Genomic DNA, 16,931 nt, shown 5'->3' on the forward strand with positions numbered 1-16,931 from the left:
AAATTAGCTAGTCGGGGATAAGTATGAAAAGATGGAGGTGCTTATGTAGAACTTAACTGAGACTTCGAGTTAGAAAGTGAGTTGTCAGAGACTGAGAAGTAAAATTTAGTTGAGACTGTAATGCTGGGAGAACATCCTCTTTGTGTTTCCAACAGATTCCAGGAATCTAGAAACATAAAATCCCCTCGAATTTTTTAAAGCATCAAAGACAAAAGCAAACCAAACAAAATCTGTGTATCACATAAACAAACACAAGAGTAAAATTGTTGTACATTGTATGAGCATTGCTAAATAATTTCCTCTATTAAAAATGATGAAAAAGTCCTGCTCTGATTTATTTGAGATTACCATGTGGAGATGTTGGGGACAATTTTAGTGAGCCCCTTTAGAGCCAGTCTGATGTAAGAAGATCATGAGCCAACATTCACAGGCTACACAAAGGAAAGATTTATTAGGCAGCCAGAAATCCAGACATCTAGCAGGTTTGGCATTATTCTGCTCACCACAGTAGAAATTACCCAAGACTTCGTTAATGCTTGCTTGGTTGCAAATGTCTTACTGCTGCTTATACAGTGCTCCTTGGGCAGTGATTTTCATTTGGAAGAGCTATTGGCAATACGTATTTTTTTTTTCTAAAAAAGAATAAACTGCCAAACAATATGCTCATCACCAAGTAACAATGATTACAGCCAAAGCAAAATAAAGGGATTAAAAATCGTCTGATAGCCACTTATTTTTTTGGCTAAGAGAGTTCCTTCCATAGACATTTATAGGTAGAGTCTTTATGCCTTTGCCATAACTGTCTTTTAATTATTTTATTCCAGAAAGCACCAATTACATTTGCTGTATCTTAGAAAATTATTCCTAGTCCCCAATGCTGAGTAGTTGTATTTTCTTGACCAAGAATTATTAGTAGAATGAAGACATAAGAGTGTACTCATCTCCATCTTCTTGCTCTTGAAGGCATTGAGTACACTTCAAAGATCCCAGCTCAAGTGCTAGGGATAATCCATAACCTTAGCAAGATCAAGCTCAGTTTCTATTTCTTAATCTCCATTTACAGTGTGGCACCAGTCTCTGTATTGCCAGGTTTACACTGAGAAAGCACTATTCATGTTTCAGTTAATCAAGAGAACATCTCTTGGATTTACCTGTCAAAGAACATTTCCTCTTTATTCTTGAAGACAGAACTCTAGTTTTCTTTTGTAAGCACTATCCCTGCTCTACTCTCATTAGATGTGGCTTGGGTATGGCTATTGCACCAAACCCTGCGTCCCTTCAATGATGAATGAGGATAGGATCTGTTGCAGACTGTTGGTGCTCTGCCCATATCTCTTCAAATACCCCTTCCATTTCCATGTGTACAATTTTAGCCTCCATCAGCTAGCAAAAGCATGCTTGCTGGACATCTGCCTTCATGTTGACGAAACCTTCTTTTCTCATGCACAAGGCAGGTGGAAAGTGACTGGGGGATGGGGAATCCGTCTGGAGGTAGGCCTTACCTAATATCTGATAGGTATAGCAATGTAAGTACCCCGAATCTCTCACTTCTTGGCAAGGGTAATTATTAGGTATTGGTTTAGCCAGAGGCTATTACTGCAAAGTTAAACTATAATATTTCACTGGTATCTGATTTAACAATACTGCTTAAATTGGCTGCCTTCCCTGTCAACCACCTGTGTTCCTTGCAATTTCCAATAAACTGTTTTCACTGGAATCCTTAGCTCAAGGTCTACTTCTGGGGAAACCTGAACCAAAATAAAAACCAAAATCTGGCACATCAGATTATTCCATCTTCTGGCTTCAGTGACTAATTATGGAGACCTAGGCCTTTCCCTGGAATAATTAAATAAGAGGTACTTTCTTTCTGTTGGGATTCCTTAGTATATGAAATGTAAGCTGGTACTTTTCCTTATCTTTTCCACTACACAAGAAGAGCCTTCTGTGAGAACAAAGCAAACCCTCAAGAAAATCATTTCAAGGAATAGAGAAGGAGATTTTCTTGATGAATTCAGCCATACTTGAAACTCTAATTTACCTCAAGCCTTTTCAATTATGTGAGTCCACTTCTTTTCTCACCATTTTGAAAGCCAGATTGAGTGAGGCTTCTGTTTCTTGAAGCTGAAAGAAGTATGACTAAATTTAGATAAAAACTAGAAGATTTGATCTTGGCCTCTTCTCAATGCAGTACTGGCCAGCAAGGTGGGGGCTTAGTACCACAGTTTCTCAATTTATGATGCATATGGTGGTCAGCTGTTGGCTGAAAATGGAAGTTGTGGACTATGGTGTCTGAATACTGAGGAATTTACTTTTTCTGTTTTTACCAAATAAGTTGAGAGAGGCCACACTTCAAATTTCACTGGAATAGAAGGGAAAATGTCTTATTTCATCACCTTTCTTCTTATGTGAAAATTTTTAGAGGAGATGGGCAAATGGTCTTTGAGGGCAAAGAATTATGAAATTATGTAGTGAAGAAATTTGTTCACATGAGGTAACTGATTGTCTTAAATTTTGCTGTGTAAATTGCAGGCTGCATTTTTTGTTTTAATTAAGCAATGCCAGAAATGGTTTCATGGCATTTTCCTTCCAGGATTGGGAACCTACACACATCAGCTTTGCGCATGAGAACCAGAAATTAAAACTGACCACAGCTAATGGGAACCTGCTCAGGCTCACTTTATAGGCTCACTGAGAGAAGTGCAAAGAGAAAACAGGCTAAGTGAAGAAGGAAAAACACAAGGCTGCCCTTTCAATAAGTTTTAATAATGTATAATCCCCCAGAGAGTAACATATGAACAGAATTATAAATTCTCTGTTGGTTACTTTTCTACCATTTAGGACTTGTTAAGTACCCAAAGGGAATTGTTGGTCCTTTATATTTTTAATTCAACTTCAGTGTCTTCAATTAGAGCATGCTGTCAGAATAAGTAGTCCTCTTCAAATACATGGTTGAGAATGACTAATGCTAAATCTTGAGGCATTCGTACCCCAGTGAAGATTTAAGGGCTGAATATTCCCGAGGGACTCTTTGTTGGCAAGGTGGCCTCTTCTGGAATGATCTGTCAAGTGTGCACAATCTGACTATCATGTGCATGAAGTAAGATGTGAACAAATGGACATCCAGGAGATAATTGTCATGGTTGTTAGCCTTTTTCAATGATCTCAGGAGATATCTTCTGCTTCCACCATCAAGTCTTTTGTTTGGGGTTTTACCTCATTTTCAGGCTTAGCTTTGAAGATATTATAAGATAGTTGTTTGAAGGCATACAGCACTCCCTAGTTATACGTATTCCAGCACACTCAGGACGGGCACTAAATATGGAGAGAAAATTTTATTAACAACTATAGTGACCCAATAGCAAAAAAGGGCCAAAGAATGTATTCTTTTTAGTCTGATCTCTGGAGCCTGCTCTTGTCTTTGGAAATTAAGAATTTCACTCAGGGGACTGGTGGCCAGCTGCAGCTGTGTGTGTTTATTTTTTTAAAGCCTTCCTGTTTACTCAAATGGCTCTCCTGCATTGGATTTCTCTCAATTGCATGTTGTGGGCCCTGTCCTAGGTTTTTTACTCCCCCTCTTTTTCTGTAACTGAACCTTCCTAAAGACGAGCTCCTTAGAAAAGGTGAGGTTCCCAAAGCCAAGGTAAGAAGTTAAGGAGTGGTTTGTAATTCAGTTGCAAATCTGTAGAACAGAAAGATGCTCTTTTCAGTTATCCACTGATATATAACAAACCACCCCAAAACTTGATGCATTAAAACAAGAAATTATTACTTATCAAGATTATGTAGATTATGGGGTGGTTCTTCTGTTGGTTTCACAGGAGATCACTCAAGTGGCTGTATTTATCTGGTGAGTTAGTTAAAACTGAAGGTTCTACCATGGCATCATCCTTCACTGTAATAAAAGAAAAACGCAGATGGCAAATACAGGCAGTCTCTGTTAGCTCTTTTCCTTGAAGTATTCACAGATGTGAGCCTGGGAGAGATAACTCAAGTATATCTGTCTTACTCTGATTTTGGGAATAGAGGGATCTGTTGGCTGAGGCATCAGGTCAATTGAAGAATATTTACATTGTTGGAGGTATTGTAAAATACAGCCTCATTCTAAACATTTAGCAATGGTGAGGCCCCACAAAGGAAAAAAATAGTTGCCTGGAACAAGATGGCTTGATTTTTTATGGTGGAGCAGAAAGAGGAGTAGGATAGTAAATGAAAGAGTTAACAATTGGCTTTCAAAATACCCCAAATCCCCTGATTTGTAGTATTTGTTGATTTCCATTCTACAAACACTTCTACTGTGGCTAATGTCAAGCTTCCATTCAAGTTAAGAAGGAACGTGCACAATTAACTCTTGAAATCCTGTGCAAGCTTTCCCTAGCACACCAGTTGATCAAGAAGAATGAACAAATAAAAAAATTAAAACAATATCAAGACATGGAAAAGAGAAGTTCTCTGGGTTCTAAAACACAATGGTGAAATGTGAGTATAGGGATGGGAGATGGAACAGAATCATTGGTGAAATCCTCTGCTACCTACATAGGAATGCCTCAAGTGTTCTTAAAATGCATGCACAGACCAAAATGCACCAAAAAGAAAAAAAAATAAGAAAGAACAAAAGGACAATACAATAGAGAGGAAAGTAAAATTTAAAGTGTTCAGTTTGGGCTCAAAGTCATTACTAAAACATGAAGTAGACAAATCAGTCACTAGGTTTGATTGCCTATCTAGGAGATTTGACCTGAGATGAGTATGGGTTATAAAATGAGCACCACATTGAAGGATGTCTGAGATTGAAAGAATGGAAAAAGCCTGATGAAGGACCCAGGAATGTGAACACAGCTCTGGCTCTCTTATTAGTCCAACTCTGTGGCCTTGAACATTTGGCCTATACTTTTTTTTTCTTTTCTCTATAAATCTTTGCTGAGTAAATGTATCCCAATGCAACAATAATCACTTCCAGAGAGAGAGGGAGGAAGAGAGAGAATTGTGTGAAGACAGCCATGTCCTAACTAACCATGTAATAGTACAAAATCTAGAGTGTACAACTTAAGGGAAGAGGTGGGTGGCTCTTGTTTATCTCAAAAGAATGGGGAAAGAGAATACACACCCAGCAGAAACATCTTTGTCATGGGAAGATATTGGTTCTAGCAGAGCACATGAAGTTCTTCGCTGCCAGATAGTGTGTGATATCACCAGGTAAACCAGAACAAGGCAGGAAGTGATGGCCTCAAATTGGTCCTGGGTCAGGGGACTGTGGGTTGGCCACAAGCAGAGCTGTTCCTCCTAAGGGAAATATCAGTAGAGGTGCTGAGTGAAGTTCACCCAACCCTTACCCAGCTTCCTACACTGAGGTTTCCTCATTATTCTTTGTAAAGTATTTTTATTAAGTACAGATTACTAATATATTTCTATTAAGTACATACACTTTTCTTCTGTGAAGTACTACCCTAAAACAGTTCATTAAGCAACAAAGAGGGATCCCGTCTTACATTCTAGAATTATGTCCTATGAAATTACCCCAAATTGATTCATTGACATAGTTGAATATTGGCAGAATCATATGGTTTGGCTGAATATTATCAAAAATCAATTAGCTAAAAATCTATTAAAATATTTATATATATATCAGTCAGTCTGTTCAGTACATACATTCCATTTGTAGAATATGTTCTGAATTCGTCTTTGCCACCTGTGAATTACAGTAAACTTACTTCTTGATCTCCCGTTATTTATTCCTCTGGACCCATGACTCACTGTCTTCTCTTTCATTTAAGACTTTGAGTCCAGGAGATTGACACCGGCGTGGCTACATGATGAGACCTCATCTCCACAACATTTTTTTTTTTAGTTAGCCAGACATGGTGGCTTGCACCTGTGGTCCCAGCTATTCTGAGGGTTGAGGTAAAATGATCGCTCAAATCTGGGAGGTTGAGGCTGCCATCAGCTGTGTTTGCACTACTGTACTCCATCCTGAAAGACAGAGTGAGACCCTATCTGGAAAAAAAAAAAAAAAAAAAAAAAGGACTTTGGCTTTGCCATGTTAGTAAAGGCAATGACAGAAATACTGGCCCTGGCCTGGCAGGTCTGCCTTCAGTGACTCAAATGGCTGCCTAATGACATTAGCAAAATCCATTTATTCATGCAACAAATATATATGCCTCTAATTCTTCAGCATATGCTTTTATGGCTACCTTTGTAGTTCCTATGAACCACTGATTCCATGGTGTTTTGGTTTACAGCTTGACCCATTGGATAAAGAAACAGCTGTATGTGTATATAAAGCCAGTCAACTCTGAAGAATGCTCATTCTTCTGATCTTTCCAAAGAACTGTAAGAAGAGTGGAGTATGTCTATTTATCCACCTACTGCCTCTGACAGGGAAGGGAGGGAAGTCCTGGGAGATTTCAGTTTCAATTCTAGACTACCGCAATGTGTTTTAAAGGATATCATTTGGAAAGCAATTTTAAAAAGACTTAGTTATCCTTTGCCATGTGCTACCTCGCATCAAAATCAAATGGTTTGTTCGATCAGTGACCTGACGAGTACTGGATAGGGAGACGGTCACAACCAACTCAGTTAAGTTTTTAGTCTGAGGCCTTTCCTAATACAGATAATTAGCCCACACTTCTATTGAGAGATTTCTCCATTCCCAGTCTAGACAAGGAACAAGCCAAGTCTAAGCCTCATCCCTTCTCTTACCTTGAGGTATATTTTGACTGCCTATGGTTTTGATATTTGAGTTCTATCTGTATGTCCTGCTGATAACTGGCTCTAGGAAAATAAGGACATTTACAGCTATCTTGGGATCTTAGCTGTCTATCTGTATCTGCATATGCTCACAACTGCATTCCACATGACCCTGACCCTGCCACTGGGTGGTCCAAGTAGAGTAACATACAGAAAGTGATTACATTTAAGGTGCCTGGCTGCAAGGCCAGGATTGGGAGGAGTCTATTTTGAGTGGAAGACTTTACTTTGGCAAACTGTGCCAAACTATGATACTTTTCTGCCTAGGAAGACTTCTGGCTCACCCACTGAGGAGTTTGCATGTCATTCCAGCACATGGTCTACTGTGGGACTTACTGAGTAGTAGCAAAATAACTATATCTAATTATGTTAAGATCATGAGTGTGATCTTATGTTGAGACTGGAATCCTTTGAAAGCACAAACTGTCTTCAAGCCCCCATCCAAATCTAAAGGGAAGTTATCCATAAAACTTGCAATGTAACATTGTTTAGCAGACACTCATCTATCTCCTTTGAAACCAAAGCTTTATAGGTGCCCTGATTGTTGTAACAGTCTGAGTGTTTGATGTTTACAAGAAATGAATTTCTAGGAACTCAGAAAAGCGAGGAAGAGAAAAGAGCATTGCCAAGTCAAATTCAGCTCATCCTTGCTGCTTCTGATGCCATTTTGCCCACGTAAATCCTCACAGTGTTCCAGCCCCTGATGAGTCACATCTTCCGTCATCTTCAGATCAGGAGATAATCATCTATGTCAAAGATATTTTGATTTGGTCTTCCTCAAGCTCATTTTCTGGGATGTCCTACCCCAGCTACATTGCAAAGATTGAGATGAAGTGTGAATAGAACCAGAACTGGAGGAACTCAACGCCATGGCTTTGCAGGTTTGGCTTCAATCAAGTACTCAGAGCCTTGATTAAAGATATTACTAAGGAATCAGGCCAGGTGCAGTGGCTCATGCTTGTAATCCCAACACTTTGGGAGGTCGAGGCGGGTGGATCACGAGGTCAGGAGTTCAAGACCAACCTGACCAACATGGTGAAACCCCATCTCTACTAAAAATACAAAAATTAGCCAGGCGTGGTGTTGGGCGCCTGTAATCCCAGCTACTCGGGAGGCTGAGGCAGGAGAATCGCTTGATCCCAGGAGGTGGAGGCTGCAGTGAGCCATGATTGCGCCACTACACTCCTGCCTGGGTGACAGAGTGAGGCTGTGACTCAAAAAAAAAAGGAAAACAAAATAAAACAAAGCAAAAGTAAACTTCTTTTTCTCTCTTAGCCTTTTCTAAATGTAGGTTAATCAATACTCAAGTTGAATGTGAAGTGGCTTTTTTTTCCACAAATATTCAATAACACATACATATTTATACCAATTTAAATTTGTTTCTGAATATTGAGCACCATTCTGTTATTATTATTGTTGTTATTATTATTATTATTATTATTATTATTATTATTTGAGATGGAGTCTCCCTCTGTCACCCAGGCTGGAGTTCAGGGGCACAATCTTTCCTCACTGCAGCCTCTGCCTCCAGAGTTCAAGTGTTTCTCCTGTGTCAACCTCCAGAGTAGCTGGGATTACAGGCACATGTCACCATGCCCAGCTAAGGTTTTTTGTATTTTTAGTAGTAGAGACAGGGTTTCACCATGTTGGCCAGGCTAGTTTCGAACTCCTGACCTCAGGCGATCCACTCGCCTTTGCCTCCCAAAGTGCTGGGATTACAAACATGAGCCACCATGCTCCACCCTGTTAATTTCTTTTTTAATAGTAGAGCCAGCTTTTCAAGCAAGGGGAGCTTCTTTTATTTAAAATAACCTTTTGTTGCCATATTTAAATTGATTTGGTTAATTTCCAGCAATATAATTGTTCTGGGGTAATAAGATTTCTTTTTTTGAGAGAGGGCCTCGACCTCCCCAGGCTCAAGTGATCCTCCCACCTCAGCCTCCCAAAGTGCTGGAATTGCAGTCATGAGCCATGTGCCTGGACAATGGGATGATAAGATTTAAAATTGCCTACCTCACTATGACATTAGAGAGGTCATCTACATCCCAACCCTAAATAAGCAGGAATAAGAAAGCCTGAAGTCCCAGCTACTCAGGAGGCTGAGGCAGGAGAATCACTTGAACCCAGGAGGCAAAAGTTGCATTAAGCCAAGATGGTGCCACTGCACTCCAGCCTGAATGACAGAGCGAGACTCCATCTCAATTGAAAAAAAAAAAAAAAAAGAAATTATCAGCATGAGTAGCTAGAAATGGGCTTACCTTTGACAACCAGCTATCCTCCCCTTCAAATACTGGAAACTTTCCCACTCTCCATTCTACAGAGGGAATGCGCTCTTTAGCCTAATTAAATGTTCTAGGATAAGCCTCTAAAGGGAGCATAGGACCAATTAAATGAGCAGGACCAAGCCCTTTGGGCATTTCTCCCTTTAAGTTATAATTCTGAGAGAGTAAGTCTGTGAGGAACATTAGCAATGCCATTCAAGGCTCAGCAGTCTTTCATTTAGAAGGTCCTGTGATTCCTCTCCATTGGGAAAGGGTGAGGTGAGGTCTCGTTTGAAGTAGTGCCCATAGCAGGGGGAGGAAATGACTCAGTGGCCTCGGCCACACAACTGTAAAACTCTTCTTGCAAGAGGAACCGTGCTTGAACTTGGCAGCCTAAGCAAAGTCTCAGCATGATTCAAGCTTAGAGTCAATCTAGCTTTTACTGGCTGAAATAATAATACCCCATGGGGCTCCTCCAAGCTACAGCTGAGGAATGGATATGGAGATAGTGAAACTCTTTCTGAGACGCATGTGGAAACTGGGACCACGGGGTGAATGGGGCCTGATTGTGACATAGCGTTGGGAAGGCAGGAATTTCAATATTTACCCTAAACTCACTTTCTAACTGTGGGCAGAACACATCTCTGCTTTATTTTTTTAATCTTTTGAGATAAATATGAAATTTAAATAACATTTATTTAAGGTGAATTTTTATTTTCTTTTATAACATGATCAGTTTTTTAATATTGGGAAAGTTTTTATTCTTCTCTATTAGCATATGACTATTTGCCAGAAATAGAGTGCCTTTAAAATCAATAAATATACTTGGGAAAAAAATAATAAAAGATATCTAAATTTTACTGAACAATAGGTCAGAAGCCCCATTTTTATTAATAAAGCACAGCACAATTGTAAGCTTAAATTATTTGCAGTGTCTCTACTTATGAAGCAAAGATCTTTGAGGATTTACTACGTGTTGAGCCCATTGCAAAGGTTGAGTGTACAGGAGCAGATATGACATTGTCTTTGCTATCAAGGAGCTGGCTGTCTTGTGAGGGGGCAGACAAAGTCATTGTAAGTGCTTTTGTTTTGTTTTGTTTTATTGTGGTAAGAACAATTAACTTGAAATGTATCCTCTTAACCCAGTCTTAAGTGTATGACACATATTGACTCTAGGTACAATGTTGTACAGCAGATCTTAGAGCTGATTCAACTTGCTTAACTGAAACATTATGCCTGTTGATTAGTAACTCCCCATTTCTCCCTCCTCCTAATCCCTGGCAATCACCATTCTACTCTCTGCTTCTAAGAACTTGACTATTTAGGATACCTCATATAAATGAAATGAAAGCATATTTGTCTTTCTGTGATTGCCTTTTCACTTAGCATAATGTCCTCAAGGCTCATCCATGTTGTCACATATTACAGAATTTCCTCCTCTTTCAAGGTTGAATAAGTATTCCATGGCATGTGTATACCACAGTTTCTTTTTCCATTCATGTGTTGATGGACAGTTAGGTTGTTTCCACATCTTGGCTATTGTGAATGGTACTGCAATGAACATGAGAGTGCTGATATCCCTTCAGGATTCTGATTTCAATTCTTTTGGGAAAATACCGAGAAGTGACATTGCTGAATCATATGGTGTTATAAAAGAGGTTTTTCTTAGTGTCCTACTGGAACAGAAACAAGTAAAATGTAAGGGGCTCAGTCAAAGTGCTAGGGATAACTGGGTCAGATGACAAACCCAGAACCATGTAGCAGGACGCAAAAGGAGAAGATTGAGTAGAAGTGATGGGGAACAGAGATGATAAGACACGTGGTGCACCAGGATAACTGAGAACACAGCACCTTGGATGAAACTCAAGTGGTCCAATTTGCCTGCAGCGAAAGATGCTGGTGGAGCAAAAAATGAGATTGGAGAGGTAGGGCGGGGTCCTTCTCCTTTTATAAACCCAAAATCCTGCAGACAATTGTTGTCACGGAACATCGTAAAAGGAAGTATTAAGTAGATAAGAAGTTACTGGCTTCTTTCATGACAACAAAGCCATTTAAGTGATTAAACTGGCGTTCCAAAGTTTTCTGCCCATCAGATCATTGCATAAATTTAATGTTTTTATTTTTAGCTTTACTAATAAAAATCTAGTAGAGAAAAAAAAATAAAAAGACAAACCCAGAACCATGTAGCAGGAGGTAAATGGTAAAATCAAGTCAGATCACACAGAGAACTCTGAGGCTACAGACTTCTTGTTTTTACCTCACTTTATTAAAATTATGCATGAAACATTTATGGCCATTTTTATTTCATAAAACTCCAAATGTTATAATCCAGATATCATGTTATTTCCATGAATAAGAAAAGGAAGCTTTCATTTGACCCATTTTACATTAGGGAGTTAAAATAAGGGAAGTGATTAGGTCAAAAGTTTCACTCCTGGAATTAAAATTGTGTCAAGACCCAATAAAGTTGTGTCTTGTTTCATTCCTAGTTCACCAATTTATACAACTGGTAAATTTTCTCTCCCAATAATCTAAAATTGAGTAAGATCTGGTATACCATGTAATTCTTTTTTTCTCATCTATTTTTTAGTCTTTTGTTATCCTTCATTTTATTCTGTGTCCTATATCTCCTGAAGTTTCAAAAAGACAAAAATAAGTACGAAAAGGTAGTGCAGTGCTATGTATTTTATCGTTTATGTAATTAGACATTCACATTATACCTTTGAAGAGTGATTGATAAGATCATCCCTATTTCTTTCATTATTACTCATAATGATTCAGTGCTATGGTTTTAATTTCTCCAACACTTTTATTCTAAGGAACAGAAGCACAAAAGGGGCTTTGCTACTCTGAGTCATAGGTGTATAAAAAATAAAGTTTGTGGTGAAAAGAAAGACCTCTATAAAGAAATGAAGAGCCTTGCTAATCAGTGGTGAGACTGTGACTAAGACCATTTCTTTAAGAGTTTGGGTTTACAGATAGGGGAGGAGCATGGTGGATGCGGGACAGAGATAGGACATGGGATTGGAAACTGAAAGACATCATTTTGGCCAGGTGGCTTACACCTGTAATCCTAGCACTTTGGGAGGCTGAGGTGGGAGTATCACTACAGCCCAGGAGTTCAAGACCAGCCTGGGCAACATAGTAAGACCCTGTCTCTACAATTTTTTTTTTAATTAGGTGGGCATAGTAGCATATGCCTGTAGACCCAGCTACTTAGGAGGCTGAACTGGGAGGATTGCTTGAGCCTGGGAGGTCAAGGAAGCAGTAAGCTGAGATCATGCTACTGCACTCCAGCCTGGGCAACACAGTGAGACTCTGTCTCAAAAAAAAAAAGAAAGAAAGGAAAAAACAAGATGTCATTTCAAATCTAATTTAGCCATTTACTGATTGTTGGCTATATATAAGATAAGATTGTAGTCTTTTTCTAGGACTATACAATTACTTGTAAGTATTAGTTATAATACATGCATATATATGTATAGTCTGACATGTAGTAGAGGTCGTTAAGCAGTAGCTACTCATTAAGCTCTACTCAAGACTGCAGCCTGGGATCACAAAGTAAGAATATAGCAAAGCTGAGATTCAGCTTTGTCTTTTCATGCACCTTCTGTGTATGGAAAAGTTTAGTCATTTGAGTTAAAAAACAGAGCAATGTTGCTGGTTGAATATTATTGGTGAGAGTGAGCTTGCTAGGTGCATGTCTAGGCTCAAGGATGCAACACAAAACAAAATATCCAAGTGATAAACTTATAAACTGGGGCGTTTGAGAAGTGTGATTGTTTTCTGCTATACTATATGATTTTACCTGGCAGCATTTTCTAAAGATTAAGTCACGTTTTATAATTGCACTGTTTCCTCTTTCCCAATTAGTGACCATTCCTTCCTGCTCTTCCAGTAGTTCCTTCTATCTTTTGCATTTCTTCATGGTAGAAATGTAATAAGGAACCATTTGGTTTTCAACATTCTTCTTTATGCTGGACTAATCCCAGTTCGTACTCACTCGAATACGAAAGCAAAACATTTGAAACAAAGTAAAATTATGAACATAAAACCATAAAATTCAATTGCTTTCATAAAATAATTCATTTTCAATTTATTCCTTCTAAGATGCTAGGTGTGCACTGAGTGACTGGGGCACTTTTGCATGATTTCATGAGGATTAAGGTAGATGTTTTTGAGAACATGCGTTTTAATTGCTCTGAGGACTTCTTTACTCTGCATTTATTATATTCTCTGGAAATCGATTTTTTATTTCAGAATAAAATAAGGATTATTAGATATAGCTTTTAAAACTGCGAGGGGAACTGTCAGTGCAAAATAAAAACTTCAAAGTTACCTATTAACTAGTCAAATTATCAGCTCAAATATACTATCTAAGAGTGAAAGTACCTATGAAATTGAGAATCCATAGAATGTTAGAGGAATCACTAAACTCATGCATTTGAACTATAGACCTTTATAAAAGAGAAAGCTGGAATTCAGATTAATAATTAAATGATTATAAGATCTATTGGTGTTGACACATGGTTCCATTCTAGGAGATGGAGGGGGACCAAGGCCAAGCGTAATGAATCTGTTCCAGCCACTGCTCTCCATTAAACATGTACTGGCTGTCTTGTTGACATATCCTAGAGACCAGAGAAGTGTCTACAAATGTCACTGTGGTACTTAACAATATCTGAAAGTGTTATTCTATCATGATATTTCTACTACTGCACAATAATTAGTAGAAAAAGAGAATTGCATGGTTTAAAATTTGTGTGTAATTACTAATGCAGTTTAGGTATATATATAAACATTATATATAAATGTAATAATACAGTTTATATGTACTAATACAGTTTATATATATTCTAATACAGTTTATTATGTAACTGTATTTGTGTGTATATATATACATAAATTATATACTATATCTGTATATATACACACCCACCCTACATAGTATGTATATATATACACACGCACTATATATATATTTATACACAATATCCAGCAATGTAGCCAGGTATTGCTGGCCTTTGGGTCCTACAAAGTCTTCATCTCAGCCTACCAGGACACTGGCAAAACCCCTAGGCTTTTTTTGGTGGGGGTTGGGGCTGGAGGATGATGGAAGAGGGGAGGATCCTAAGGAAATGTCTGACCGCTATCTAAGTTCTGTCTCCCACATCTAATGTTGATTATTTTCATGGTTCAAAACTAATATATAAGATAAGTTCAGAGGATTTGTATTTTTAACTATTGGAATGTCGGGGTCAGGAATTTAATGCCTTTTTTTTTTCTATGCTGTCACTACAATGGAAGGAGTGGTCTGAATATTTGGCTTTACATAAGTTAAATGTTGAACACACAAGTCAATGATTGTTATAACATTGAGAAAAGATTTATTTTGAATATGCGGAACTAATTGCATTAGCAGAAAAAGACAGAATCTGCTCACATGATATTTCAGAGAATAACATTAAAACAAGGTCGATTTTTTTTAGTCAAAATGGGCCATTATACTTCTATGATAACCCTCTAATACTTTATTGTGTTTATATGTTTACAAGCATATTTTCCTAACCATCAGGTGCTTCCCTTGTGTTCCATTCACCTTTATATCTTTTCCATCTAGCATAGAGGCTACTGTATCGAATGTGTTTAATGAATAAATGGGTGTCAACAAAGGAAGTGATAGGTCCATGGATTGAGCAAACATAATTGGGGCTTTGAAAAAAGTTGGAGAATTTGGCATGATGTGGATGAATTGAAAATATGTGCTAAGTGGAACATGCATAAAGGCATAAAGGTTAAGTATGTCAGGGCATGTTAAAATCATGATGTTAGACTGAGTATCAGCACTACAATACATTTCTAAATATTTGCCATAGTTTGATTCTAAAATATGTTCAAAAGCTTCCCTTTTTTACCCTGAGGATAGTGCGAGGTTTTTCTCTATCAGTCTACCATCAAGGTTGTAATTAAGTCATTCAGTCTGTGGCTTATATTTATGATTACAATATGTGATCAAGGATTACAAACACTAGGAAAACTGTATTATCACACTGTCTAATTATCGTGTTAAGGAATGACAGCAGACAAACATTTCATCTCTTACTAGAAAGAAGAAATCTGACAGAACCTGGGAGTTCACTTTGATGTTGGATTCGTATATGAAAGTATCAAAGATTGAATTATTTTCAAACTGAACATCCAATGTTGGTTTCATCCAAGCAGTCAGTTTTCTGCTCTACCACCACATTTTTCTTTGAAGTAGCATAGCCTAGAGTTTATTAGGATCTATTTACTGCAGGTAGGACAATGAAATTCAAGAAGGTAAAAGAAAAGTCAGAAGAAAATGCAACAACGGGTGTTATAAGTTGATTTCTGAAATGCGTAAGGTGCTAACAGACACAGACACTTACTGTGAAAGACCTAGAGGGATCAATGGTACATAAAATGTGGCCGTCAGACCAGTAGCATCAGTGGCCATTGGAAATGCAAACTCTCAGGCTGCACTCCAGACCTACTGAATCAGAAATTCTGAGGCTTAGGTTCAGTAATCTATGTTTTCTTTTCTTTTCTTTTTCTTTTTTTTTGAGACTGAGTCTTGCTCTGTCGCCCAGGCTGGAGGGCAGTGGCGTGATCTCGGCCCACTGCAACATCCGCCTCCCAGGTTCAAGCAATTCTCCTGCCACCATGCCGGGCTAATTTTTGTATTTTTTTTAGTAGAGACGGGGTTTCACCATGCTGGCCAGCCTTGTCTCAAACTCCTGACCTTGTGATCTGCCTGCCTTGGCCTCCCAAAGTGCTGGGATTACAGGCGTGAGCCACCGTGCCCAGCCAGTAATCTATGTTTTAACAGGCCCTTCGGGTTGTACTAATGCCAGTAAAGTTTAAGAAACACTGACCTAAACAATGCACAAAATGGATCTCATGCATCCTTTTTTCAATTTCCTAATTTTATTGGCTCTAGGTCTGGAATGACTTCTTTTACAGTTATTCAAGTTATCTGTAAACTCACTTCTCCAAACAATTTGTCATTTACATATATTCTTGATTATGCTGCTCTCTAATTGCTTTATATATGTTAATTGTGCCTCCCTAAAAGTCTGTAAATGCCACCACAAGTTAGTGTATCTTATAGAATTATATATTCCTGGCTGCAGAAACAGGAAAGGACAAAGAATAAACTCAAGTATTTGTTGGTTAATTGGCAATGCTAAATAGCATCCATAATGGGCTCCATAAATGATTAGAGAAGAAGATAAGCCTACAGTGACAATTATTTTTATCCTGTATTTCATCAAGAGTGACAAAGTCCCCAGTGTATCTTGTTACTCAAGTTTACAGTCAGAAAAATGAAAAAGAAATGTACGATGGGAGAAACATCCATAAAGATTTATTCTCTGGGGCACAGACCATGTATAGCTCATCTGTGCATCTACATTACACGGAACTGAGTCTGGGAGCAAAAGGTGCCCCATGTTCAGGACTTGGGTATTGAAATCCAGGTGACAAAGAGGAGGCAAATATTGAAGGAAGAGAGAAAGACATACAAAATGATAAAATCAAAGGGTGTGTGATTTTTTAAAAAAAAACTTAGGTATTGAAGGCTGATAGAAAAAATGATATAACTTTAGTGTTGTTATGAATTTCAATAAGTTGATGTGTGGTGGTTGTTAAAAGACATTAGAGTCAGCAAATTTGAATTTAAATCAAATCCTAGTACCTTATCAGGAAGCTGCTAAATCTCTTTGTAACTCAGTTTACTTATTTTAAAAGTGGGAATATTAATATTTATCTTATAAGATAAGTTTGAAATTTCAATAAAGCAGCTAAAGCTCCTGTCAGAGTGAGTATAGCAGATATCTAATCAATAAAATTTGTTATTATTTACATTTCTTGGTTTATATACACACATAAATATATACATATAGG

At 38.0% G+C, this 16,931-nt stretch overlaps 1 long non-coding RNA gene across 1 annotated transcript in view; it reads right to left on the reverse strand.

The window, feature by feature from the left end:
- Nucleotides 1–16,931, reverse strand: part of LOC130541035 (uncharacterized) — a 107,818-nt gene that overhangs the window by 39,933 nt on the left and 50,954 nt on the right. The window contains exon 4 of the long non-coding RNA XR_008955076.1: nt 2,039–2,121. This is a non-coding gene — a long non-coding RNA (uncharacterized LOC130541035). The remainder of the gene's footprint in view (nt 1–2,038; nt 2,122–16,931) is intronic.

The sequence above is a fragment of the Pan paniscus genome, chromosome 21 (assembly GCF_029289425.2).
Source record: "Pan paniscus chromosome 21, NHGRI_mPanPan1-v2.0_pri, whole genome shotgun sequence".
Classification (NCBI taxonomy): domain Eukaryota; kingdom Metazoa; phylum Chordata; class Mammalia; order Primates; family Hominidae; genus Pan; species Pan paniscus.